At 34.6% G+C, this 25,921-nt stretch overlaps 1 protein-coding gene across 1 annotated transcript in view; it reads right to left on the minus strand.

The window, feature by feature from the left end:
* Positions 1-25,921, minus strand: part of DPP10 (dipeptidyl peptidase like 10) — a 365,506-nt gene that overhangs the window by 319,983 nt on the left and 19,602 nt on the right. Inside the window, exon 2 of the mRNA XM_030916466.1 lies at positions 16,601-16,675. The gene's annotated coding sequence lies outside the window, so the exon portion shown is untranslated. The remainder of the gene's footprint in view (positions 1-16,600; positions 16,676-25,921) is intronic.

The raw sequence follows: 25,921 nt of genomic DNA on the forward strand, positions 1-25,921 counted from the left end.
CCGCCACCGCGCCCGGCTAGTTTTTTGTATTTTTTAGTAGAGACGGGGTTTCACCAGGTTAGCCAGGATGGTCTCCATCTCCTGACCTCGTGATCCGCCCGCCTCGGCCTCCCAAAGTGCTGGGATTCCAGGCATAAGCCACCGCGCCCGGCAATTACCTGAACTTTCTATGCAATTCCCTCATCCACAAAACCAATAATGCTTAAAAGGTTACAATTAAAAAATCTCTCCCTTTCCCTGTCTCTCTGTCTCACACACATACAGGTACACACACACACACACACACACACACACACACATCCCAACACACACAAACACAAAGCTAGAGGAAGTGCTGTTTGAAACTTCTTGGAAAGAAATGCAGTAATATGCCTCAATAACCTCTACAAAATTAATATCACTTGATATAGTGATTTATCAGAAATGTGGCCACAGTTTTAAGGGCAAGGATGATCATCACAACATTGTTTATAACAGTGGGAAATTTTAAATTAACCTAACTGTCCAATAACAGGAAACAGGACACGTTTTGGGGTATGGGATATGACTCTATAATTTGGAACATTTTTCGGAAAATAAATACCATAATTCATTTTATAAATGAATAACTAATAAGTACAGGTATAATCCATAATAACCTAATTATAGGTTTTAAATTTCTATTCTATATTAGCATCATAACTATTAACAACATTCATTATTTAGAAAATTTCCCCTTTCACAGTGTCTTCTACAAGATGACTGTATTTTACATCAATAAACATGAAAATACTTCTGCTTAGAAATTATAAGAGAGAGCAAATGAACATCTATGCCATTAATTGTTCTCATGGCATCATTCAATCTGCAAACAAAGAAAATGTAAATTATTAATAAAATGTTCTCCCTCAGAAAGTGTTATTATACAAGCATACATATGAAATGAAATTCAATTGCCAGAAGTGCTCTTCAATTCTTTATATAGAGAAAAGTAATGACAACAAAGTGATATCCTCAGATTGAAAATTGCTAATGTTTTTGTATTTGAAATATTATGGATAGAATTTTTTTTTTTTATCCAGAAAGAAAAAAATGATGAAAATCATTGTCTGACAGTATTCATAAGTGTAAGTGCAAAATTATAGGTGCAAAACTAGTTTAAGTTAGAAAATTATGCACAAATAACTTAGATTATTTAATTTGTTTCTTTATGAAGATCAAAATTCACACAAATACCACTGGCTTTTCATCAGCCTGTAAGGTATCTCTTATTTTGAAACAAGTCTCTTGAAAAGGAATTAGAAAGATGCAGAAAATGCATATTTTCTCCCTGAATAGACAAGCTTTGTTTCCCCCACTTATGCAATTATTAAAGAAACAAAGAAATGACTATAATGTGCACATACACTGTACTTGGTGCTGGGTTTACCACACACATTAAGTTCCAGTTTTAGCCTTAAATGATCCCAAGAGAAAAAGGGAAGAAAAACGTGTATAAATTTTAATTAAACATAATGAAGTTTAAGTAGAATTAAGTATCATAATGCAATACTTCATTCTATTTCAGGTACAGTAGATTATATTTTATATCTTAACACAAATTTGCTGTTAAAAATAAAGTATAATTTTTTTGACCATAAGCCTTGGACATTTTCTGGCCAAGGTCTTTTAAAACTGTGTTGACCTCATGGCTAATTATATTCTCTATTTCTTCTTTCCTCAGAAACACTAAGGTCCTTTCTAGGTAGAGACCCCCACACTACACACTCTCTTTGAGCTGGTTAATTTACTAACACAAAGCTTTAACTGTTTTCCTTTTTAAAATAGGCAGCATAAAAACAATGGAAAATTAATTAGTATAAACTCCAACTAGGAATCATAACATTGCTGTCTTGGTATAATCAGAAAATATTAGAAAATATTACTTCTGAATTTCTTCTCTCTGTGTATATCCTGTTTTTTTTTTTTTTTTTTTTTTTTTTTTTTTTTTTTTTTTTTTTTTTTTTAACTTGAAGTTTTCTGTTTCTACTAAGAATTATTACTGTTATGGTTCTCTGAAAAGTTATTTCATATTTGATACTTTTCAAAATAGATACGATTACATGAAACAAAGTCTACTGCTTTTGATTGAAATTTGTAGCAAGAAAAATCAAGGTCTATATAAGCTGCAACATTTCAAACTTGACATATTATTTGGAAAGTCACATCGCTTTTTTCCTGTGTTTATGGTATGATTTATTTCAGAGGTAAAACTGTTATGCTTCTTGAATTAATGGAAAATAGTGAAATTTAACTATTTCAACATAACTCACCCATGGTAGATTTTCTTGCACAATGCCTATGATGGACAATTATCCACCCATCTTTTGAATATTTTTAGAGAAAACAGACTCACTGACTTCAACACTAGGCCTTGTACTAGTGAAAAAACAAGTGTTGAGAGAGGCCTTCATTATGTGGAGCCAAAATCTGCCTTCCTGGCACCATTTCATATCAAGGGCCCTAGTTTTATGCTTAGAAATACAACAATTTCTCTTCTCTGTGACAGCCCTCCAATACTGAAGATATCTATTAAACTTCCCATATTTTGCAGAGTTTTCCTTTTCCACAATTGCATAATTCCTTCCTCACAGTTGAAGATGTGATGAAGGAATTATGTAATTGTGGAAAAGGAAAACTCTGGAGATGAAGATTCAGCTTCATCTCCAAGCTAAATCTTGGAGAATTATGACTGTCTCCTATACAGCCTCTAATTGGTTAGAGTATCCCAGGTGTTTTCCAATTAGCCCTTAGAACACTGACACATCCACCTCCCGTATCCACTGAGCAGCACTGAGCAACAGAAATGTAACCCAAACCCAGCATATGTAAGCTTATTTTTAGTTGCTATGTTCATAGAAAATAAAGAGCAACTGGTTAAATCAATTTACTAATATATTTTATTTAACCCAGTGTATCCCAAATATTATTTAAACATATCATGAATATGACACATAATATTATATGATTTTCTGTTTTCTATTAAGTCTTCAAAATCTGGGAAGTACAATTTTTACCACAGTTTGGAGTAGCCACATTTCACGCTCTCAATAGACACATGTGGCTGGTGACTACAGTATTGGCACATGGTTCTGGGTAGTTTCATTTTTATCAACCAACCTAAAAATGTATCAGTATTTTTAAAGTTAATATGACAGCCTGAATTAATACTGAGCTGTGGCCAATAACGTCACTTAAGTTAGTGTATCCATTACTATCCTTCGTGCTCCATTTTGGGAGCCAGATTTTTATAAAATGCATGCTTAAATTCACTCCAAACACTGTTAAGTTTAATCATTTGAACTCCAGTCAGCATTGCCACCCCTAGGTTATCTGTAATCTTGATTATATAGATTATCTCTAAACCAACCCTCTATTCTACCTTGCTCATTCAAAACTGTTACAAGTATACTTTTATCTATTTATTTTAAACTCTTCAAAGTGTATAGAACAAGAAACAGACATGAAAATATTAATCATACATAATAATACAGGTTTCTGATCTATCCATGGAGGCCTTCACATATAATATCAATTAATCACAATTCTCTGGATATGGTTATTCCGCCAGCTTCAAAGCCATCTAATCTCACTAGATCTAACTAGTATTCAGAACTCTAGGGTGATTTCCTGATGCATTTTCCAAACCTTCATGCAGTTCACTTCCTTTGTTTCAGGATCTGTGTCAAGGGAGACAGCCATCAGTCATTCTCATCTCCTGAATTTTACGGCCTCATGTGCTTCCTTCCCACCTGTAATCACAGCTGTGACTGTGTGACAAACACTAGGGTGCTAGTGATGGTTTATGCGTTTCAAGGCTACAGTTTCGCACACTCTGCCCGGCTCCCTTGAATTACCGAGACTGGGGGAAGCCTTAAGCCTTCCCATGAGGACATGGAAGTGGTCCTGTGGACACATACACATGGAAAAAACTGAGGTTCTCAGTCAACAACCGGCATCAACTTGCCAGCCATGTGAATGAGTCACTTTGAAAGTATAGCTCCCAGCTGATTCAAGCCTTCAGACGACTGCAGCCTCCACATCTGGCATCAATCACATAAGGCCTCAAGTGGGAAAGGTACACCCACGCCCTTCTAGAATCCCTGATCTGCAGAATCTATGATCACAATAAATGACTGCTTTATGACCTGAAGTCTGGCAGATGTGCATCATTATTAGGTGACCAGAATAAGATCTTTTTACTTAGTATCATAGTATTTTCCTAATACACTACTGGCCAAAGTATGTTTTTTTGTTCTAGACCATACATAGATCCATGAGAAAAAACAAACAAAACAAAACAAAACAAAGCAAGTGATGTGTCTCAAATAAAGTCAGGGTGCAATAAATATGTTTTCTTCCATTTGATAAATTATAATACACTCACTTATTCAAATCTCTCTAAAGCCTTATAATAGAGAAAACTGCTTAACTCACATTCAGCCTAATATTTGCCAAATGTATAGGAACTCACTCTACTTTTTCTCCATGCTAAGCCTATTTCTACTTTGTGGCCTCCCCATGTGCAAGGGGATTCTTTTGCAGTCAACACACCATAAGGAAACAGGTTATTTTATTGTCGTAGATACTTATCTCGTGATAGTAAAAGTAAGTAACAGGCACTTGCAGGAACCCACTGAACTAAAGAACAGTCCATTATGTTAATACAATTACATATATAGGTACCTATTCTAAAAACATGTTTCAGATCTACCTGTATGTCATAAATGTATGCAAACCTAAAGAAGTAGGTTGGAATCTGCACCTTGCAGTTTAAAATGAGAACATGATATTGTTTCTATAGAAACAAACTACCTGTGAGAGATACAAATGATGACTCCATTATGTTTTACAATTAAGGACTGTCTTGTGTAGTAACAATTTTAAAATATGTCTCACTAAATAACTCCTATGAGGAGAAACTTACTTTTACTCCATCACTTGCCAATTCTACTCATCTATTATTCCTAGTGTAATTTTACCACAGTAATGAAGGCAATCAATCATTTGATATTGAAGGGGTTGATTTTATTTTTTAAAAAATAGGCTTGCTTTCTCAATGACTTGATCTTAGATATTTGCACTTAGAGAGTGAATATGAATCAGAGCTTTCAGTGGTAAAAAGGAATCAGAATCTGCTAACATATCACAGATTCTCCTATTCATAAATTATTTTGTTGTTTATTTTTGTTCATTTACCTTAGAAAAACCATTAGTGCCCTATAAAATAGTATCATAAACCAAAAAGGAAACTTAAATTCTTTCTCTTTACTGGGGAAGCATACATTTACATTGCTTGCTAGTGGGCAGTTTAGCAATATGCATCAAGAACATTAAATAATGTAGAAAACATATAATCCAATAATTTCAGTCTCGTTAATTTAACTGAGAATAAACAAAGACAGATATTTATTAGTGTTCATTGCAGAAGTTTTTTTTTTTTTTTGTAATAGTGACAGCGTGCTAATCTGTCAACTCTAAATATTAAAGAAATGGAGTTGAATAAATTATACAACCACATGAAAAGATTGTAGAGCCATTAAAAATAATGTTTTCGAGAAATATTTAAGACAAGGAACAATGTTCATAGTGCAATGCTCATGATAGTAAACTGTGTTATACTATTTTTATAATTTTGTCTATAAGTAGAAAAAATATATGTACTAATGACAATAAATAAGACTTAGATGAGATAAACCACTACATTAACAGTGGTTTTCTCTAAAAAACAGAGGTAGATAGAGGTATTATATTTATCTTCTTTATTTTATATTTTCAGATTCTCTATAATAGAGTCATATTATTTCAAAATAAAAAGATGCTATTTAAAAGTATGTTTAATTAGTAATAAATTGATAAATACATTAGTAACTTTCACCAAAAAATGTTGTAAATACTGGCTTCCAAAAATATTTCTTGTGTTTCCTTCTTTCCTTCCTTTTCGTCACCTCCTAGAGACTTTTGAATTTTTGCCTTAACCCAAAAGAAATATTCCAAAATTAATACTAACTTATTTGTAACGCCTTATTATCTCTGTGTAGTAAGGAGAAGGTTAAATAGGAGGGTGGTTCAGCAGCAGCAGCTACAAAACAGGAAAGGTGAGTGTTCTATGGGCACCAGAAGGCAGGAGGATTTCAGGATGAACTCAGAGTCCCACATGTTTGAACATAGTAACTTTCCCAGACTCTGCTTTCTTGGAGTTTGTATTGCTTGAAATATTGGTGAACCCCAAATGTATGAGTCTTAATAGCCTAGACAGTTCTATAACCAGATTATATACTCCCACAGACTTCTTAAAGATGTATCTGTAATTGTAAAGCACTGAAGTATTAAGGTCCAGAATTTAATTAGATAATTCACTAGAGAAGAGTTACTTCTTAAAGCAGTAGTGCGTGCCGGATGCATTTTACAGGATTACTTCTCAGTTAAAATAGATACTTATCAGAAAAATAACTCTGTACACAGAGCTATAAAGTAGTAAAGACCTAAACTGAAATAAATGCATCTAACTGTAGAGAATAACAATGCTGATTCTTTTGCAGAGCATCGAATTTAGAGGACAGATACTAACACAGCAGATGCAGTCCAGGTAACAGTTGATTTGTTCCCTCTATTAGACACGATTTAAAGGATTCATTCAACTATGACTCTTGAATTCAGAAAAAGCTAATTCTTACGCAGATTTATATCCCATTATGCATAGAGGGCAATTCTAATTCTGCTGAATCAACAGTAAATTTAATTAAAGTTTCTGATCACAAACATAGGATGTATTAAGAAAGAGGTTGACAGTGTAAAATGGTTAACTAGTCTACTTGACGTGGTGTATTTTAAACCCAAACAAGAAAACTATAAAACTATAAATTTGTTTAAAAAGGTTAAAAAAAATTAATGATTTCTCCTTATTTCATGTTTGTCCTTTAAAAATATGTGGTAAAGGACTCTTGACTTTTTAAAGATGGCTTAAAAATACAATTGTTAAATAATTCCAATGGACCAAGAATTCCAAATATATACGGAAAATATATAACATTAAATAGATTTATTGGTTAAATTAAAACTATTTATATACATGACTCAGAATGCTGAAAAATTGTTTAGTCTGATATGGTGAATATCAAAATACTAGATGACAAATATTAACCACAAATATTCTGATCATCAAGGCTTTAGCATATCATGATTTGTCATATTTTGGAATGCTTTCATCTTCTTTAAAAGCATATTTTTAATTTTATGGCATTAAAAGGCATTCCAGAATGATTATTTCATTGACTATTTTGAGAAACAGTTGTAAAGATGTAAATACAAAAACAAAATGTCTAACCATTACGTCTGGAGAAGTATATTAAGTACTGAGTATTGAAAATCATATATTGTTTGATTAATAAACAATAAAATATTGTAATGTGTTTCACTTGCCTTCCAATTAATTAATTAGGAATTAGTTGATAAGATTTTAAATAGGAAAATAATTCTATCAGAGTACACAGTTAATCTGTAAAGATAGATAAAAACTTTTTGAAAATGACAAAGTAATCGGAAAGCTAGGGACTTTGGAGCTAGAAAAAAACAATTCAGTCCCAGCTCTGCAACTGTGAACTGGGGACCTTGAGGAAGTTAGTTAACATCTCTAAGTCTTTCTCCCCTGTAAAATATGATGTAAATAGCCAAGAAGTAGGACTTCGGGAGGTTTACATTGATAAACACACTTCTATGGCAGATGCACTATCTAAGTACCCAAAAAATGTTTGTGCTCTCTTAAATAATCTTTTTTTGAAATCGGTGTCAAAGAAGAAGCAAAGTAATGGATGGGAAAGAGAGAGTGATCAGACAAATAATCTATATAATAATGCATTGTTCATGTACATCTGTATTACAATCTAATCAACAAGAGGGTGGATAAGTTGTGGTATGTGTAATGGAATGGTGTATCATAGCGGGAAAGTACAATCTGTTATACAACACTTGAAAACTATGGATATATTTTATGAACTAATTATTGAGTAAAATAAGAGATACACAAAACAGTACATAGTGTTTGACTTTACCTAAAGTGCAAAAACAGGTAGAATTAATCTTTACAAATGTAGACAGTGTTCTGTTACATAGTAACAGGGAGAACAGCAATGTTTTGCTGCTTTATCTGGGTGATGGCACCGTAGAGGTGTTTAGTTTATAGAAATTTATCAGGCTATCTTCAGAGTGTATGCAAGCTCCTATAGGTATGTTAGATTTCAATACAAATTTTAATAGGTATAATTTGAATTTAAACACATATTTTATTCCAAATTCCATGCACACCCCACTAGGCCACCTATAATGAAAAAGATCAGACATTAACCTTGAAGGGTAAACTGCTTACTAGAGCAATATCCAAGGTCAGAAAGGAACAGTTGGACATTAAATCCCGGAAGAAATCATTGTGAAAAACTAAAGAAAAAAGGGTAGATCATCTTTCTTAAATGATATTTTCTATTAATCTTTGTCCTGCATACGGTAAGATTCTGGCTGCTTAGCTCTCTTCTGAGGTAGAGCTCTTGAAGTTTAAGGAATCAGGTCCCTAAACACTGGTTTTCAGTCTTGAATGCATCAGAATCACTTAGGCTTGTCAAACCACAGATTGCTGGGCCCACTCCTCCAGTTTCTGTTTCAATGAGACAAGATAATTTGGATTTTTAATAACTTCCCAGGCTATGCTGATACTGCTATGCTGAGCATATACATTGAGACCCATTGTTTCAGGAAAAAAAATTATAACTTTCAATCTTGAATCACATTAGGTAAGTTAGTCTCTGTATTTTCAAATAAAGGAAGAATTACACCAAGTACTGCTGTGTGTTATGAATAAAAGATATAAGGATTAAGCATGTACAAGTAAAGACTTTGGCAGAAAATATGTGCAGTTTAAATAATTAGCTGTTTTTATTTTGATTTCTAGTGTTTCCCTTTTCTGAAATCTGGAGAGTCTTCAATAGGTGGAAGAGACCAGTTCACTTAAAATTAATGGTTTTCACCCCTAGCTGCACATTATCTCCTGGAGAGTTTGTAAAACTCCAAAGCTGGGGCTATACCTCAGGCCAATTAAATCAGAGTTTCTGCAGGTGAGGGACTCAGCATTAATAATTTGTAAAACTCTCCAGATGATTTTAATGGTATAGCCAAGAGTCAGAATGACTGCTTTATTTATTTAATTTTTTTTTTTTTTCTTTTTTTTTTTTGAGACAGAGTCTTGCTCTGTCACTCAGGCTGGAGTGCAGTAGCTGATCTCAGTTCACTAAAATCTCCACCTCCTGCGTTCAAGCAATTCTCCTGCCTCAGGCTCTCGAGTAGCTGGGACCACAGGTGCATGCCACCACACCCAGCTAATATTTTTAGTAGGGCTAGGGTTTCACCATGTTGGCCAGGCTGGTCTCAAACACCTGACCTCAGGTGATCTACCCACCTAAGCTTCCCAGTGTGCTGGGATTACAGGCGTGAGCCACCACACCCAGACTACTACTTTAGATCCACAAAAAACAACTTCTCCAGTAACACTCAGAGTCCACAGAAGTCAGTTGTTGATTGAAAAAAAAATTGTCTAAATTTATCCTAAACTAAATAATTGATACTTACTTGACTCGAATTGAGAACATTGCTAGGGAGGTGAAAACTAAACCAGCTTTCTCAATCTACCCTGATCCTACAAGAAAAATAGTGCTAGATCTTTTCATAGTTGCTCTCTCACCTAATCACAGAAGCCTCGAAGCAGGTTGGTTACCATATGTCTTTCTCTTTACACAAGGCAATGATTCAAGATAGTGAGTTTGAGAAGTGCTCGTATCTTCTTCTTCTTCATTAGAGCTAAGGGAAAACAGGACTGAGGATATGTGTGATGCCCATGATTCAGGCAACATCTCTGTTAATTGTGTTATGTGGCTTCCTGATAATTCATCAAAAATGTTCTTTTGAAGTCGACCCACATTACTGGCTATGATTATATTTATTCATACAGAATATTTTTTCCATTGTTTGATCTTTTAGGAAGATTGGTTTTAATCATTTGGCACCATAAACAATTGAAAGTAAAATGGAAAATCTATGATAAAAACATACAAAAGTAGAAAAATAATACAATTATATATTAATCATATTGATGGGAGTTTAGTAAGCCTAGAGAAAAAGGAAACATAGCAAAGTAAAAATAAATTTTATTCCCAAATTCAAATTTTAAATAAAAAACATTTAAAGCCTCGGCAGGGCACGGTGGCTCACGCCTGTAATCCTAGCACTTTGGGAGTGCTGAGGAGGGTGGACCACCTGACGTCAGGAGTTTGAGACCAGCCTGGCCAACATGGCAAAAACCCATCTCAACTAAAATTACAAAGATTAGCTGGGTGTGGTGGCAGATGCCTGTAATTCCAGCTATTTGGGAGGCTAAGGCAGGAGAATCGCTTGAACCTGGGGGGTGGCAGGGGTTGCAGTGAGCCGAGATCATGACACTTCACTCCAGCCTGGATGACACAGTGAGATTCCATCTCAAAGAACAAAACAAAACAAAAACTGAAAACCTCAATTGGTGATATAGTTAAAGAAAGAAAAATAAAATGTAAAATGAATAAATAAATTCAACAAGTGAATGTTTTTTAACAAAATACCAAGACTACAAAAGATAAAATAGTGTATAAATACATTATTCCCCACAAAACTAATAAAACTGAGAATATATACTGAAAAGTTAGCTTAAATGGATTAAAACACATATTAAAAGAAATATCTATACCTCTATATACCAACTATATATGTATATATTTATATTTACACAATTATAAGAATATGAATGCATACTGATATATGAAATTTTATTTATGAATACACAAGTATACACAATGGGCTATAGACAAGGAACTGTACCTGAAGAGTCTCTGTGGGACCCTCACTTGATGTGCTTGATGAACTGCTAGACTGTAACGGATGAAAATATGAGGGGCCTTGGAGGGAGTGAGAGCATTTTGCACATAGGAGGGAAAGCAAACGTTTGGGGACTATGTTGGCCAGCCTTCATGATGGTTCCCAAAGATACCCAGCCCCTACCAGTCTTCTCCAACAATGAAACAGAGCTGAATTGTGTGACCAAGAGGTCCTGTGAAAATGACAGGTGACATTCAAGGATAGGCCATCCAAGGCACTGATCCTCTGAATTACCCACGCTGGAGAAGTCCAGACATTACATTATGAGGACACTCCCACAGCCCCGTAAAGAAGCCAATGTGGAGAAACTGGAGGCTTCATGTCAATAGCCAGCACCAATTTGCCATACATGGGTGTGATCCCATCTGGATGTGTGTGCCCCAGCCTCAGGCAAGCTGTCATATTACCGTAGCCTCAGCTGAAACCTGGGCTCAACCCCATGAGAGATCTTGAGCCAGAATCACCCAGCCAAGATGATTCCAAACTCCCGATCCACAGGAACTGTGACAGACAGTAAATTCTTTCTTAAAACTCACTAGTTTGGGGCAATTTATTAAGAAGCAATATACAATTAATACTGATTTTGTGATGTGTGTGTGTTTGATTAGTAGGTAGACTATATATAATCTAACCATTTAACAATTAGTTTTTTTAAAAAAAATCCAGCCCTGTGTTAATAAAAATGGAAACATAATAGGTCATACACTGCCTACCAGCTTTTCAATATCTAAAAACAAAAAAAGCAGAAAGAATTTTTTCAGTATGTAGCATGAGACTTAAACTATCTGGACTCTACCTCATACAATATACAAAAATAAACTCAAAATGGATCAACAAGCTAAAGAAAAGAACTGAAACTATAAAACTTTTTTTGATTTTGGCAATGGATTTCTAGATATGATACAAAAATCGTATGCAATATAGAAAAGATAAGATCAGAATTCACCAAAATTTTGAAAAACTGTGAATCAAAGGATATCATCAAGAAAGTGAAAAGAAAACTCACTGAGTGGGAGGAAATATTTGCAAAATATATATCTGATACAAATCTACTCTTTAGAATACATGAAAAACTCTTCTTTTTTGTTTTGTTTTGTTTTTGAGACGGAGTCTCGCTCTGTTGCCCAGGCTGGAGTGCAATGGTGCCGTCTCGACTCACCGCAACCTCTGCCTCCTGGGTTCAAGCGATTCTCCTGCCTCAGTCTCCTAAATAGCTGGGACTACAGGTGCCCACCACCATGCCCGGCTAATTTTTGTATTTTTAGTAGAGGCAGGGTTTCGCCATGTTGGCCAGGCTGGTCTGGAATTTCTGACCTTGTGATTCACCCACTCGGCGTTCCAAAGTGCTGGCATTACAGGCGCGAGCCACCACGCCTGGTCAAAGAACTCTTAAAATCAACAAGAGACATAAATTACAATGTTTTTTCAGTATAAACTGTATATAATAGAGTGTTCTATAATTTTAGCTGAATTTGATTTACAGTTTTTTTTTTTTTTTTTTTTTTTTCCTTTCTGAATTGTCAAGCAATTGGCTAGCGAGTCTGAATTGACTGCTATCCCTCAAAGACTTAATGCTGCCTCCTTGAGGTTTTATGTTTTCTGCCCACCTGGAATGATTTTCTATTCATTTTTACCTGTCTGCTCTTTAAAGTCCAGCATATGGTTCTTCTCTAACATGATTACCCTGAGTAAAAATTTTCCTTTAATTTTTGATATGACCATATGTATGATACATAACATGATGTTGTATGTTGTGGATATAAATGTGTCATATCACCTCTTCCTGGTTATAAATTTCTTCAAGGAGATAATTCAATTTATGTGAACACACCTACGAATACACCCTGCATAATGTAAAGTCCAGCAATTGCACCTGGGATGTAATAAACAAATAAAATGAATAAATGAAATGATATAAAATAGTGAAATAAAGTTTCTAAAATTGATTTAAATGCTAGCATTCTTTCACTTCCAGTTATTTTGTCATGAAGTATCTTTATTTTTCCTTGATAAGAAAAAAAGACCACAAGAATATGAAGATTGGTCCATAAGTATGTTTATATTATTAATTATATTTTTATAAGCTTGTGCTCTATTTTTTCCAAATACTCAAAGTTAACCTGGTTTTATGCTCCTTATTCCACATTTTGCAAACATAAACCTAAATTACAAAAAGTTACTATTTAAAAATAAGATGAAAAAGCAATTTTTATTAGTGATGCTATCAGGGATGATCTGGTATAATCTAATACAGTTTTACTTTTCATAGACAGTTAACCAACTTCCCTGAAAGCAAATAGTAAAAACTGTTCTTCTAGATAGAAATCGACTGACTTGAACAACAATACAAAAGTTCTCAAACTAATTTCACTAGTTTATTTAATAATTAATCATTTTTTACTACTTTTAACTATTTTCATTCACTAATCTTTAAAAACTGTATCAGATTTGCATAAAACTATAAATGTGGAAATGCATACTTAAATCTTTTTACCTCTTTCCAGTAACTTATTTGGGGCAAAAGATTTCAATGATCCTGCATAATCCATACACTTAATAAAATAAATTGAAACTGAATTTAACAACAACAACAAAAAATTACTTTTGCCGTCAGGCATGGTGGCTCACACGCTTGCAAGGCCGAAACAGGTGGATCACCTGAGGTCAGGAGTTCAAGACCAGCCTGACCAACATGGTGACACTTCATCTCTACTGAAAATACAAAATTAGCTGGGCGTGGTGGTGCGTGCCTGTAATCCCAGCTACTCAGGAGGCTGAGGCAGGAGAATTGCTTGAACCTGGGAGGTGGAGGTTGCAACGAGCCGAGATCATGCATTATATTACAGCCTGGGCAAGAAGAGTGAAACTCTGTCCCCCCCCGCCGAGACCAAAACAAACAAACAAACAACAACAACAAAAAAAACTTTTGCCTATTTTAAGATGTTTTTAAAATTACAGCTTTTTTAAGTTAAATTCTTTTATTTTGACATAATTATTTTCACATGGCATTGTAATAAATAATACTGAGAGATCACATGTATTTTTCACCCAGTTTTCCCCACTGATACTCTCTTATAAAACTACAAGAAATCCTGGTCAAGAAAACAACCAGGTCAAGAAAACAACCAAGATACTGACATTTATACAATCAAGAAACAGAGCATTTCTGTTTCCACGAAGATCCCTCTTGTGGTCCCACAAAATTAAAAAAGCTGCTCCCTTTTCCCTCCTTTTCTCCTGGAAACTACTAATCTCTTCTTCATTTCTTTAATTTTGTCACTTTGAGAATGTTAGATAGATGAAATCATACAAACAATCATATTTGGGACTGTGTTTTTCTTCACTTGGCATAACTCCAAAGATTCATCCACACTGCTGTCTATATCGAAAGCTTGTTCCTCTGTATTGCTGAATATTTATTCCATGGGATGAATGCACCACAGTTTATCTAGCCATTCACCCTTTGAAGAACATCTGGGCTGTCTCAGGTTTTGGCTATTATAAATAAGGCTGCTGCAAATATTTGCAGACAGGTTTTTGTGTGAACATTATTTTTTATTTATCTGGAATAAATGCCTTGCAGCAATTGTCTAGTGAAATTTAATTGCTAGGTCGGATAGTAGTATATGCTTAGTTTTTAAAGAAACTTTCAAAATAGCTTCCAAAGCAGCAGTACCACTATACATTCCAACAGCAATGTATGAATGATCCAGTTTCTCTGCATGTTTGCCATCATTTGGTGCTGTCACTTTAAAAACAAAAATTAACCATTCTGATAGATTTGTAGTGATACTCTATTGTAGTTTCAGTTTGCATTTACCTATTGGCTACTAATGTTAAAATATTTTCATGTACTTATTTGCCATCTGTAAATCTTCAGTAAAATGTCTCTTCATGTCTGGGCCCACTTTCTGATTGTAGAGTTGTGTTTTTGTTATAGTTGTTATTTTTAACTGTTTAGTTTTAAGAATTCTTTATATATGAATGTTGGTCCTTTGTCAAACATGTGAATTTCAAATATTTTCTTCTAGACTGTAACTTGTATTTTTAGCCTGAAACGGGGTCTATTATGGAGCAATAGTGTATCCTGCTATGGACTGTACTTTTGGCATACAGTTTAAGAAATCTTTCCCTAGCCTTAAATCCCAAAGATTTTTTTCTAAAAGTTGTATAGATTTACACTTTGCATTTAAAAGCATGATCCATTCTGAGTTTCTATAAGGTGTGTGGCTTAAGCCAATATGATTCTTTTGTTTCTTGTGGGCTTTAGGTTTTATTTTTTGCCTATGGATATCTGATTGTTCTGGCACTAGTTGTTGAAAAGACTGTCCTCCATTAAATTGCTTGTGCACGTTTGCCAAGAATCTATTAGGCATAGTTCTGAAGGCCTATTTCTGGGTTCTCTCTTCTCTTTCATTGATATATGTGTTTGTCCTACTGCCAGTTCCGGTCTTCATTACAATAGCTCCCAAACCTAATTTTTTAAAGTTCATGATCAGTTTAATACAGCGGACTTTTCAGCTTAAATTATTTAGATAATGTTATGTTAGAATTTTTTAGTATAATATTTTTGTTTATAAAAGTCAAATATTTTTCTTACTATAACATATGATTTACAAAATCCCAACGAATAAAGGTAACTCAAAGCAAAAGATAAGAAAACAGGTCAACGTCTACACTAGGAAAAGAGGCCTTTGACTAAAATCTCTCTGTCTTTTACAGCATAGATTACTTAAGTCAAAAAATATAACCTAAAAAATATAGCACATGTATATTCCAAAAGACTAAAGCCATCAAATAGCAGTTCTTTCAAACTGTGAAATTCCATGTGTTCAAAAGGCTTTCAAAGCATTATATGAGGCTTCCTGCCTTAAGTCCATAAATTTTTATTGTTCATTTTAAAGCTTGTAAACTTCCTTGAATGATTTCCAATCATTTATTCTTTACAGATACTAATCTGCTGAATTGGCTTTCCAACATTTACTTTGCTTTTTAACTGTGCAAATGATATCTAAGTACAAAACACTCAACAATCATACATATTGCTCTAATTGTGCTTCAGGGCTCACATGGAATAAGGAAACACTAATTTCAATTAGAACATTTTATTTGTTCAGAATTAATTTCTTGGCTTGCCCAATTTGCAAAATTTTCTACAACCCCAAGCTGACATTCAAATACCACTAAAGAATCCCTAGACCATAATCTGAGTCAATGTTTTCAGCAGGTGCCTTCCCAATATACACATCTGAAGCTCAAGGCATAGCCACTAGAACAGTCTCTAATCTGTACACACACGAAACACTCAAGCATATGGTAAGGCTTATCTTGAAACTTTCACAAGCCAACATTTGTTCGATTTGCTAAACTCTGCCACATTATCCTCTGCCAAGAGATGGACTTGCATCAGCACAGGCACATGGCAAATTGTCCCAATTATTTGCTATAGAGATACGGAAGATCTTTGGACATTATCTTCGAACACCTTTTGTGCAAAGTAGTCATTACCGTCCTCCTGTAGTTACTAGATATGCCAGATTTTGCTTAGGTGAATTATAGCTGAGTAAAATTATGAATTGTCACCCCATTGCATCACAAAGAAAAGTATTCTCAAAGAAGATCACTCCTTTACCTGTTTGACATCATATGCCAGAAGGACATATTTTAAATCTGGTGAAACTGAATGTCTTGATGCTTTGAAGGTTACCTAGAAAAAGAAAAAAAAAGTTATATTTAAAAGCTTTTTAACATGAAATTGGATATATAAATATATTTTAAAAACTCAATTATCATAGCACTATAAAATGTCATTCTCATTTCTTTCATATTATATATTTGCACGTATGTACGTATGATTATTCAGATGAATATAAAACACTTAAAGAGGACATATTAGACATTTCAGCAAGAAAAAGTTAGCTAATATATCTTTCTATATGTTATCTCTTAAAGAATATGTTAATATTATTATTTATTTATTTATTTATTTTGAGACAGATTCTCACTCTGTCGCCCAGGCTAGAGTGCAGTGGTGTGATCTCGGCTCACTGAAAGCTCCACTTCCCAGGTTCACGCCATTCTCATGCCTCAGCCTCCGGAGTAGCTGGGACTATAGGTGCCCGCCACCACACCCGGCTAATTTTTTGTATTTTTTTTTTTTTTTTAGTAGAGACAGAGTTTCACCGTGTTAGCCAGGATGGTCTCGATCTCCTGACCTCGTGATCCACCCACTTCGGCCTCCCAAAGTGCTGGGATTACAGGGGTGAGCCACCGCGCCCTGCCAATATTTTTATTATTTAAAAAATTCAAAGTCCTATTGAAATTCCTGAGTAACCAAAATGCTTCTATATTTGCATGCTAGATTAATCAAAAGGAAAAGAAGTATTGACATTCTGCTTGTCATAATTTCTATCTCTGTGTTTTTGTATTCTTACTGATTGAATGTTTATATTTAAAGAAGATACTAACATTAAAGACAGACTCTTTAAAGGAAATCCCCAGGGTGAAACAGAAAAACATAACATTGCATTTGATGTCAAACAAAAACTACTACACTGTGCTTGACTAATTTTGAGCCTATAATCATTGAACAAATTTGAGGACAGAAGGAATTTAAACTACACAAAGAAACAAATACATTCAAGGTAGAGAAAAGATTTCCCTTGAATTAGAGCTACTTGTCTAATTCATATCTACAGAGAGGGCAAGCACATTGAGTTGATGCATCAAAAACCTCCAAAATATAAACAAAAAAACACAAATTGTATAAAATTTTAAGCACAGTAGATACTTTGCATGGTATTTGCAGAGAAATATGTACATAAACAATTATGCACACCTTATAGTTTCCATAAGACTGCTCTCTATAGAGTCCAGAAAGTGTAAAGTCAGAGTTTCTCTGTTTTGTTTTTGTTTGTGTTTGTTTGACATAGGGACCCCAAAACACAATGGATAGGATAAGAAATTCAGACTAATCCATATTTAGCAAGTTTGGGTGGTATAATAAAATATATTTTTGGTCTTTTCTCTGGTTCTTGGCACAGAGCTCCAAAAACCCTTGAAATTTCCTGAGTGATAGAAATGTCTTTTGTTATTCATAGCAAACTTCTTTGCACGTTATTAGATTTCATGCTAAAGCGACTGCAACATCAGAGGACTCTGTGTGAGGGAAGGGGTTAGCTTATCGTTTCAGGATTAAGCTGGTCATCAGGTCACATCAATGCGATTACAAATTTAGAAATTTCAGCCCCATTCTGAGATCTGGTAGGAGAGAAGAGCTGGAGATCAGAGTTCAGCAGCTGGCCAGTGATTCACTAAATCATGCCTAAGTAATTAAACCTTGCTTAGAAACTCCGAATGATAAGGGTTGAGGGAAACAGCTGGTTGGTAAACATCCGGATGCACTGGGAGGGTGATGTCCCCAGTTCAAAGACAAATGGCCTCCTGTTCCGGGGACTCCTTCAGGCATCACCCCATATATCTCTTCATCTAGCTGTTCATTTGTACCCTTTACGATAAACTGCTACTCGTAAGAATGGCTCTTGTCTGAGCTGAGTTATTCTAAGAAATTCTCCAGCCTGAAAAGGGGTAATAAGAACCCTCACGTTTGCAGCCAGGTTGGACGTAATTCAGTACCGTTGGGACCAGGGACTGGCAGCTGGCATCTGAGGTGAGGACAGACCAGGGGAATTGAGCTCCTTAACTGTGGGGTCTATGCTGATTCCTGGTAATTAGTCTCAGTATTGAATTGAATTGCGGAGCACTCAATTGGTATCAGAGAATCATTTTTAGAATGACATAGCTTGTTAATTCCTGAGACAGATATGCAAGAGAATGGAATGCTCAGGGAGACCTCACCATGTGACAATGCTAAGGTATGGGAGTTTACACCTATCTTATACAATCCACATATAAGGCATTTTAGAAGAAGATGACGGTGTTCATTGGCAATAATTCATGTCAAGAATTTTTTTTTTCTTAAAGATTCATTTAAATAACCATGAAAATAACAACATTAGCAGCTACCATTGATTGGTCATCTATCATGTGATCTGCAAGTTGCTAGGACCTTTGCAATTATCAATGATCTTAAATAGTCTTCAGGGCAATACTATGATATAACCTCATTCTCTCTGTCATTACTTTATTGTATATTGAAATTTGATAGAAATTAACCTATGGGGAATTTGGGGTGACACTAGATACACAAAGTATCCAACATTATAGTGTCAGGAGGTGTATTGCTTTTAAGGAAATGTTTAAGGGGACAGTATCAAATGGTATGCTGTTATGTAAAGACTGGTAGGGCAATATCATCATGCTTGTCCTACAATATTGCAGTTGTTACACCTTTCCCAAGGTCAGAGAGAAGCATGCGTAACAAGACAATCCAGGAGGGCCTCTTCTCATAAGCCTTGCATTATCTCACTAGCAGTAGGGTTTTTTGTTTTTGTTTTTTTTTTTTTTTTTTTTTTTTTTTTTGAGGCTTCTCTATCTAAAGTCTGAATTAATTTAAAGGAAATCTCACCTCCCTTGTCCTCATCCACCCTCATGTGATGTTCCTCACACAAATTAACTTCACGCTTTCACAGGTGCGTCTGTGCCTCTGGTAACAACATTTTAGTATCTTTTACAGTTCCTACAATTATCCAGTCTGGTGCTTTATTAATTATCACTCTACTGCCTCAAGCTTATGCAGCACACAAACCGGGAAACTTTCCCAATATCTTTTCAGGGGCCCAAGCTGCTGAACCTTCTCTGAAATTAAAGAGTTGTGGGCAGGTCACTGATGCTGCAGAGAAACTTACTGATGATACACGAATAAGAAACACATCTTGACAGTTTAGTCAACAGGGCAGAAGATGTTGGAAATCTTAGGTCAATCCGTCTTAGTTTATGACCTTAATGTTATCCTTTATTGCATTTGGGTGATTAATTCTTTCTAGCAGCCACAGGAGACATCTTGGTCAACACCGATTCTAATTGTGGACATTAAGTAGTTTTGGTTTAATTTCAACTTAATATGACTTCAATTTGTGGTTTGGGGAATTTGATTACTGCCAGTAATGCTATTACAGTATTTTCATATTTAACAACTTAATTCCATTGAAATGAAAGGATGCAAAAGTAATTTCCACATGTGTTCATTGCCATTACTCAGCAATGATGCTTGCTTGTGCAGTTTTTGACATCCAACATTAGTAGGTACAAAGGGCAAAAAAATGCATGAATTCTGCCATCTATGTACAGTCTGTTGAAGGCAAGCAAGGTATGATAAACAGAGTAAAGTGAATGTGCAGGTGATTAACTAGATGAATTAAGCAAGAAAGACAAGGTATTTGATCAAGTAGAGAAACAAATGTATGCTTTCAGGCAGCTTGGGAACATTTTGTGTTACCTCTTTATGTATCATTCCATTCAAGTGAATCTTAAGTATTGAACATTCACTGTACAACAAGACCCCTGGGAGACACTGAAGGTGCCACAAGTTGGGAAACCAAACCCAATAGGATGTTTTCCATTCCATATTGTTCAGGATAAGACAAGTGTCATGAACCTCTTTAGTCAATGGTAGAGCCAGGGTATGAAACATGGATGCTTTAAACCACTGGGTATGCAGAGTAAGAATGAAGCTATCTGCGTAAGAATCAAAGAGAGATGGAGTAGTCAGACCGCCTATTTAAAAGAGCCCAGTAGCTCCTCAGCTCCAGATACAACGTCTTATAGAAAAATACACAATGTTGCTAGTTTTCCACTTTTTTTCAAAAACAGTTAGAAGCAAAATTTAACTTATAATCTTATAATTTTAAAATTATGATTCCATCCTAAATATACTTGGGGTCCAGATGCTATCTGGAGCCTACACGCTTGCCAATTTTTGGTAAAGTAATAATTGCTATAAGGATGGGTGAGGAGAAAGAAGACAATGCTATGAGGTTTAAAAAGCAGAATTATATCCTTTTCATCTATTTGGTGGTAATGTAAGTGAAAATTTTACCTTCTAGTGTTTTTGAGTTAAATGCAGTTACAACCTACAATATGAGAATAACCTTCAAAAAATGCACAAGTAGCTTAAAAACAATTCCTGGGAAGATGAGGGATGATTCCATAGATTACTGCTATTATGTATGAAGTACACATTATTGCCAACATGAATATGCCAGTGCTTATTACTGTTTTCATAAGTGATAAAACTGAAAGCCAAGAAAGAAGTAAAATCAGGTTTGAATTTAGAACCTTGGCAACTGGGTGAAAAACTACTTAGATTTGATGACATCTTGAGTTCATGACAGCTGGTAAGAGGCTCATGACAATCCAAGAAAGCAATGTTAAGAAGTTAAGGAAGAAGCAGAGGCAAAGAGTGAAAGGGACACGTACAGGGGAGGTTGTGAATAAAGTACAAAAAATAAATAAATAAATAAATAAGGATTAGATTAGATTTGAAGATGGAGAAAGAAGAAAGTATACAGAATAACTCCAGGTTTTCAAGTTTTTATCATTGGGTGAATGTTGCTTTTGTAACATTCTCACTGGGGAAAATAAAGAAAAACAGGCATATTTTGAGGAAAGTTTTAGACATTCAAATTTTATGTACATTATTGTTATAGCTCCTGAAGGATAGCCAATAGGAAATGTGCAGGATTTGTGGATAAAAAGCCTGAAGTTTGAGATGTCAGAAAGCCTCATCTTTAATCATTTATACAGAGTACTAGATGAAAGTTTATGTTCAATGTAAATCCATCCCCTCTAAAGAAAAGGAACAAGCTCCCCGAATGACATGGTCTACCGGGGTGGGCCAGTAATCATGCAGTTACGATTACTGTGTACCATTGCTTGTATTCTTTAAATGCGCATGTTTTCTTTTTCTTGTACCTCTGTTCAACTTCCTCTACTTGCTATATCACCTTCACCTTTCCCTTTTCCTTATTCAAATTGTGCTTCTCTGAAGCATCATTCTATTTCTCCTCCTTTAAGCCTTCCCTGTCCTTCTTAGCTCAAGTGATTAATCTGACCTCACATGTATACAATTACATGTGCAGTTCATCTAACAATTGATCACTGTTTCGTGATTGCACTTCTAGGTTGTTTGGAACTGCAATTTACATATTTTATTGCCACAGTAATGTCCCTATTAAGAGGCTCCATTACAATGATTCACTTTTGTCAGAAACATTATAACTAGAGGTAGAAATGAGATAATGATGGTATTCCAAGATGTCAGATATTAAAGATCATAGCAAGAAATCATTAAACACAAACTTAAATGTCAGAAGTGCCAGAAAATATAAAATATTCTTTTGTATGACTTGAGGCTGAGAAAGGACTAAGCAAAGGGAGAATGAAAGATGCAGTTAAAATTAACACAAGTTGGTATGAAGGACTTGGTTGCCTTAACATTGACAAATGGCAGAACATTAGGAACTGTACAGTAGGGATGTGTATTGTTCTAGATCTTGAAATAAGCTGGTAATAAAAAGATCTAAACACATCTCTATTTACAAAATAATAAAAAATTCATGCTCCAGGAGCTTTGGCTGAAAAATTCTGAAATTGCAGATGGGTACATTTTTAACAGATAGTGAATGATGGAGACAAAAATGTAAGTCTTCTTGGATCGTATGATATTTTCCCTGCTCCCTCAACCTCCAGCCCATCAAACTCCCTGAACATACATACACATATCCTTTATGTTTCGTTTTGTCTTTTGACATAGCACTATAAAATGTCTCGCATTGTCACCCGGGCTGGAGTGCAATGGCGCTATCTTGGCTCACTGCAACCTCCACCTCCTGGGTTCACGCAATTCTCCTGTCTCAGCCTCCCAAGTAGCTGGGACTACAGGCACCCGCCACCACGCCTGGCTAATTTTTTGTATTTTTAGTAGAGACAGGGTTTCACTATGTTGGCCAGACTGGTCTCAAACTCCTGACCTCGTGATCTGCCTGCCTTGGCCTCCCAAAGTGCTGGGATTACAGGCATGAGCCACCATGCCCGGCCATCCTTTATGTTTAATTTATTTAGGGTATAACTTCCCTCACTACTCAATCTCATTATTAGTTTATTGATACCTGACAAAAATATTTAGAAAAGCCATCTATTATTTCAGAAAAATATTAATTTTGAAACATGTAAATTAAGTATATATTATGAAAATGCTTCCTTCATAGTGCATCTATAAATGACCAAATTCCCCGGTGTGAGCATGAGGAAGGATTTTAGAAAGCCAGTGGACCATAAGTGGAGGAGAAGAGGGAGAAAGGTTACTATCTGGTTGAAAAGAAGAAAAGGGAAATCAAGAGAAGCTGGAAAAGGAGGCGGCAGTCCCCAGAATGATGCAAAAGACAGGCTCTCTTTCACTGTCTGGCTTCAAGAATAGAGAAGAAGCAAATAGGTCTTTAAAATTTAGCTGTAAACAAAGTCTTGATTGTTCACTGTAGCTATAACTGGGTACATATGCAGGAAATTTTAAAATCAATTTTTTTTTTACTGTGTATTTCTTCATGTTCTCTTTTCTTAGCCGACCAATTAATTATGATTGTGCTTAAATTGTATATCTTTCCTGACATTGGCAATATCTATATTTTTTAAACATAATAGATGCTCTCTCTATATATATGTTTTATTGTTAACATGCATTTTGTTGATACTGGAGTATTTAATAACACAACCCAAAGCAGAAAATGCTATGGTACAACTAGGTAAGTTTTATAACTATTGAATCAATACCTACTAATCCATATAGACTGATGCACTTATATTTTTATTGCTCAATAAATGTAAACAGCCAAAATAATATTCTATTCATTTATATCATAGGCCATACACTAAAACATTTAAAAAGCAATTTTTATTTTCCACAGAAAGTGGAAATTAATGCTTACTGAAATTGATTAATAACTTAAAACAATAGGGCAGAAAAGATGACTCTGAGAGTAATGCCGATATTTCTCCACCCAACACTTGAGAAGAATGCCAATATTTCTCCACCCAACACTTCAATAAATTGGAAAAGCTATGGACTTATGAAAGAAAAAAAGGAATACTGTAACTTACATATTTATGCAAATTATTTATGTGAAGTTCAGTTTGTGCTGGTCTAATGATTCTTCCAATTGTCTTAGTGCTTTATAATCATCATATATCAAGTATATTTTTTTCTTAAATGGTGCTGTTACCTTCAAGCACAGCTGCATTAAAGAATACAACATATAAAAGCTATAGAAGTCCTAAAAAGTTTGACATTAGAATTTCCGGATGAGTTTTCCTCACCGTGGCCTTATATAATGTGTGTAATGTAATACTTATAAAATAAAATGGGTAGACTGGAGCTGTCCAATACAGTTACTTAAATTCATTCTTGTTATCCCATCAGGTACATTTTACAGAGTATAATTTTATGAACAAAAATAATATAGTTATTATTTTAAAACATAATATGCACATTGTATTTCAATTAGTGATATGATTTTATTTCTAGTATAAGAAAAAAAATGGTTACCAAAAGCTTTGCAATTCCCATATTTATTAAAAAAAAAAGGGAAACTATAATGTCCAACATTAAGTAAAAAACCTGTTTTTTTTTTTTTTTTTTTTTTGGTTTGTTTGTTTGTTTTTTTTACCATGGCTGAATTATTTCTTTTTATGAGATAGAAACAGAAAAATAATAGTGATTCAAAGACTAAATCATCCTGACAGCTGATGGTTTAAAGGCTCATTTAAGGTTTATATAACATCCTTAATTTAGCATTATAATTAATAATTCCAAAAAATAGAAGAAAACATAGTCTAGCAAATAAAAAAGATATTTAATTGTGCCAGATTTGATATATTCTTACATATTCTCAATGATACCACATTTGATATTGCTACAGATTCCACGTTTGACTCCTTCAAACCTCATATTGAAATTTGATACCCAGTGTTGGAGGTGGGGGTCTAATGATGGGTGTTGAGGTTTTGGGACAGGCTTCCTCATGAATGGCTTGGTGCCATTTTTATCATTGTGAGCTCTTGTTCTATCAGTTCTCATGAGAGCTGGTTGTTAAAAAGAGCCTGGCACCTCCTCTCTCTTTTTCCTGCTTCCTTTCTCACCATGTTATCTCTGCACATGCAGGCTACTCTTTACCTTCCACCATGAATAAAGCAACTAGAAGCCCTCACCAGAAGCAGATGCCAGGGCCACGCTTTTTGCACAGTCTGCAGAACCATGAGCCAAATAAACATCTTTTATGTAAATTACCCAGCCTCAGATATTCCTTTACAGAAATACAAAATGAACTAGTAGATAAGACAGACATCTATTTAGTAGATAAGACAAATATGAATTAATAGATAAGACAGATATCTACTTAATCCTTATCATTTTCTCTCTTGAATTGGATTAATCACAGCTTTTGTCTCTTCACATATTGTCATTCATGATAGATTGAGCAATTAAAAATTTAATTCTCAATTAAATTTAAATATAAGATAAACAATAGATATATAGTAATATATGTAGAGAATGGCATATCATATAACCATGATAATGACATAAAAATAGAGTATCTTATAAAAATAACTGAACTATAGGTTAAATGCAAATATGCATGAATCAGTAACAAAATGCTGAGTGATAAAGGGAAGTATAAGAAGATCATGGACTGCCTGATGCCTCTTTCAAAAGTTCAAGACCAACTAAGATTAAACTATACATCATATAGGCAAACATACCTACGTATCAAAGCAAACTGAGTTAGACACTAACCACAAACCCAAGGGTATAAAAATAATTTACATAGTGAATTCATTTAAAAGTTGAGTGTTCATTTACTAGCACTTTAATTCTCCAAGGTTGGAAGTCATGCTTTATACACATCATTTTATCAGAAATATCCATTAATAGCTCCTAAGCACAGTTGAGACCAGTGGTTGTTTACAACTGTGACTGAATAAACCTCCCTGTTCTTGTTTA

Source organism: Rhinopithecus roxellana, chromosome 14 (genome assembly GCF_007565055.1).
Source record: "Rhinopithecus roxellana isolate Shanxi Qingling chromosome 14, ASM756505v1, whole genome shotgun sequence".
NCBI lineage: Eukaryota > Metazoa > Chordata > Mammalia > Primates > Cercopithecidae > Rhinopithecus > Rhinopithecus roxellana.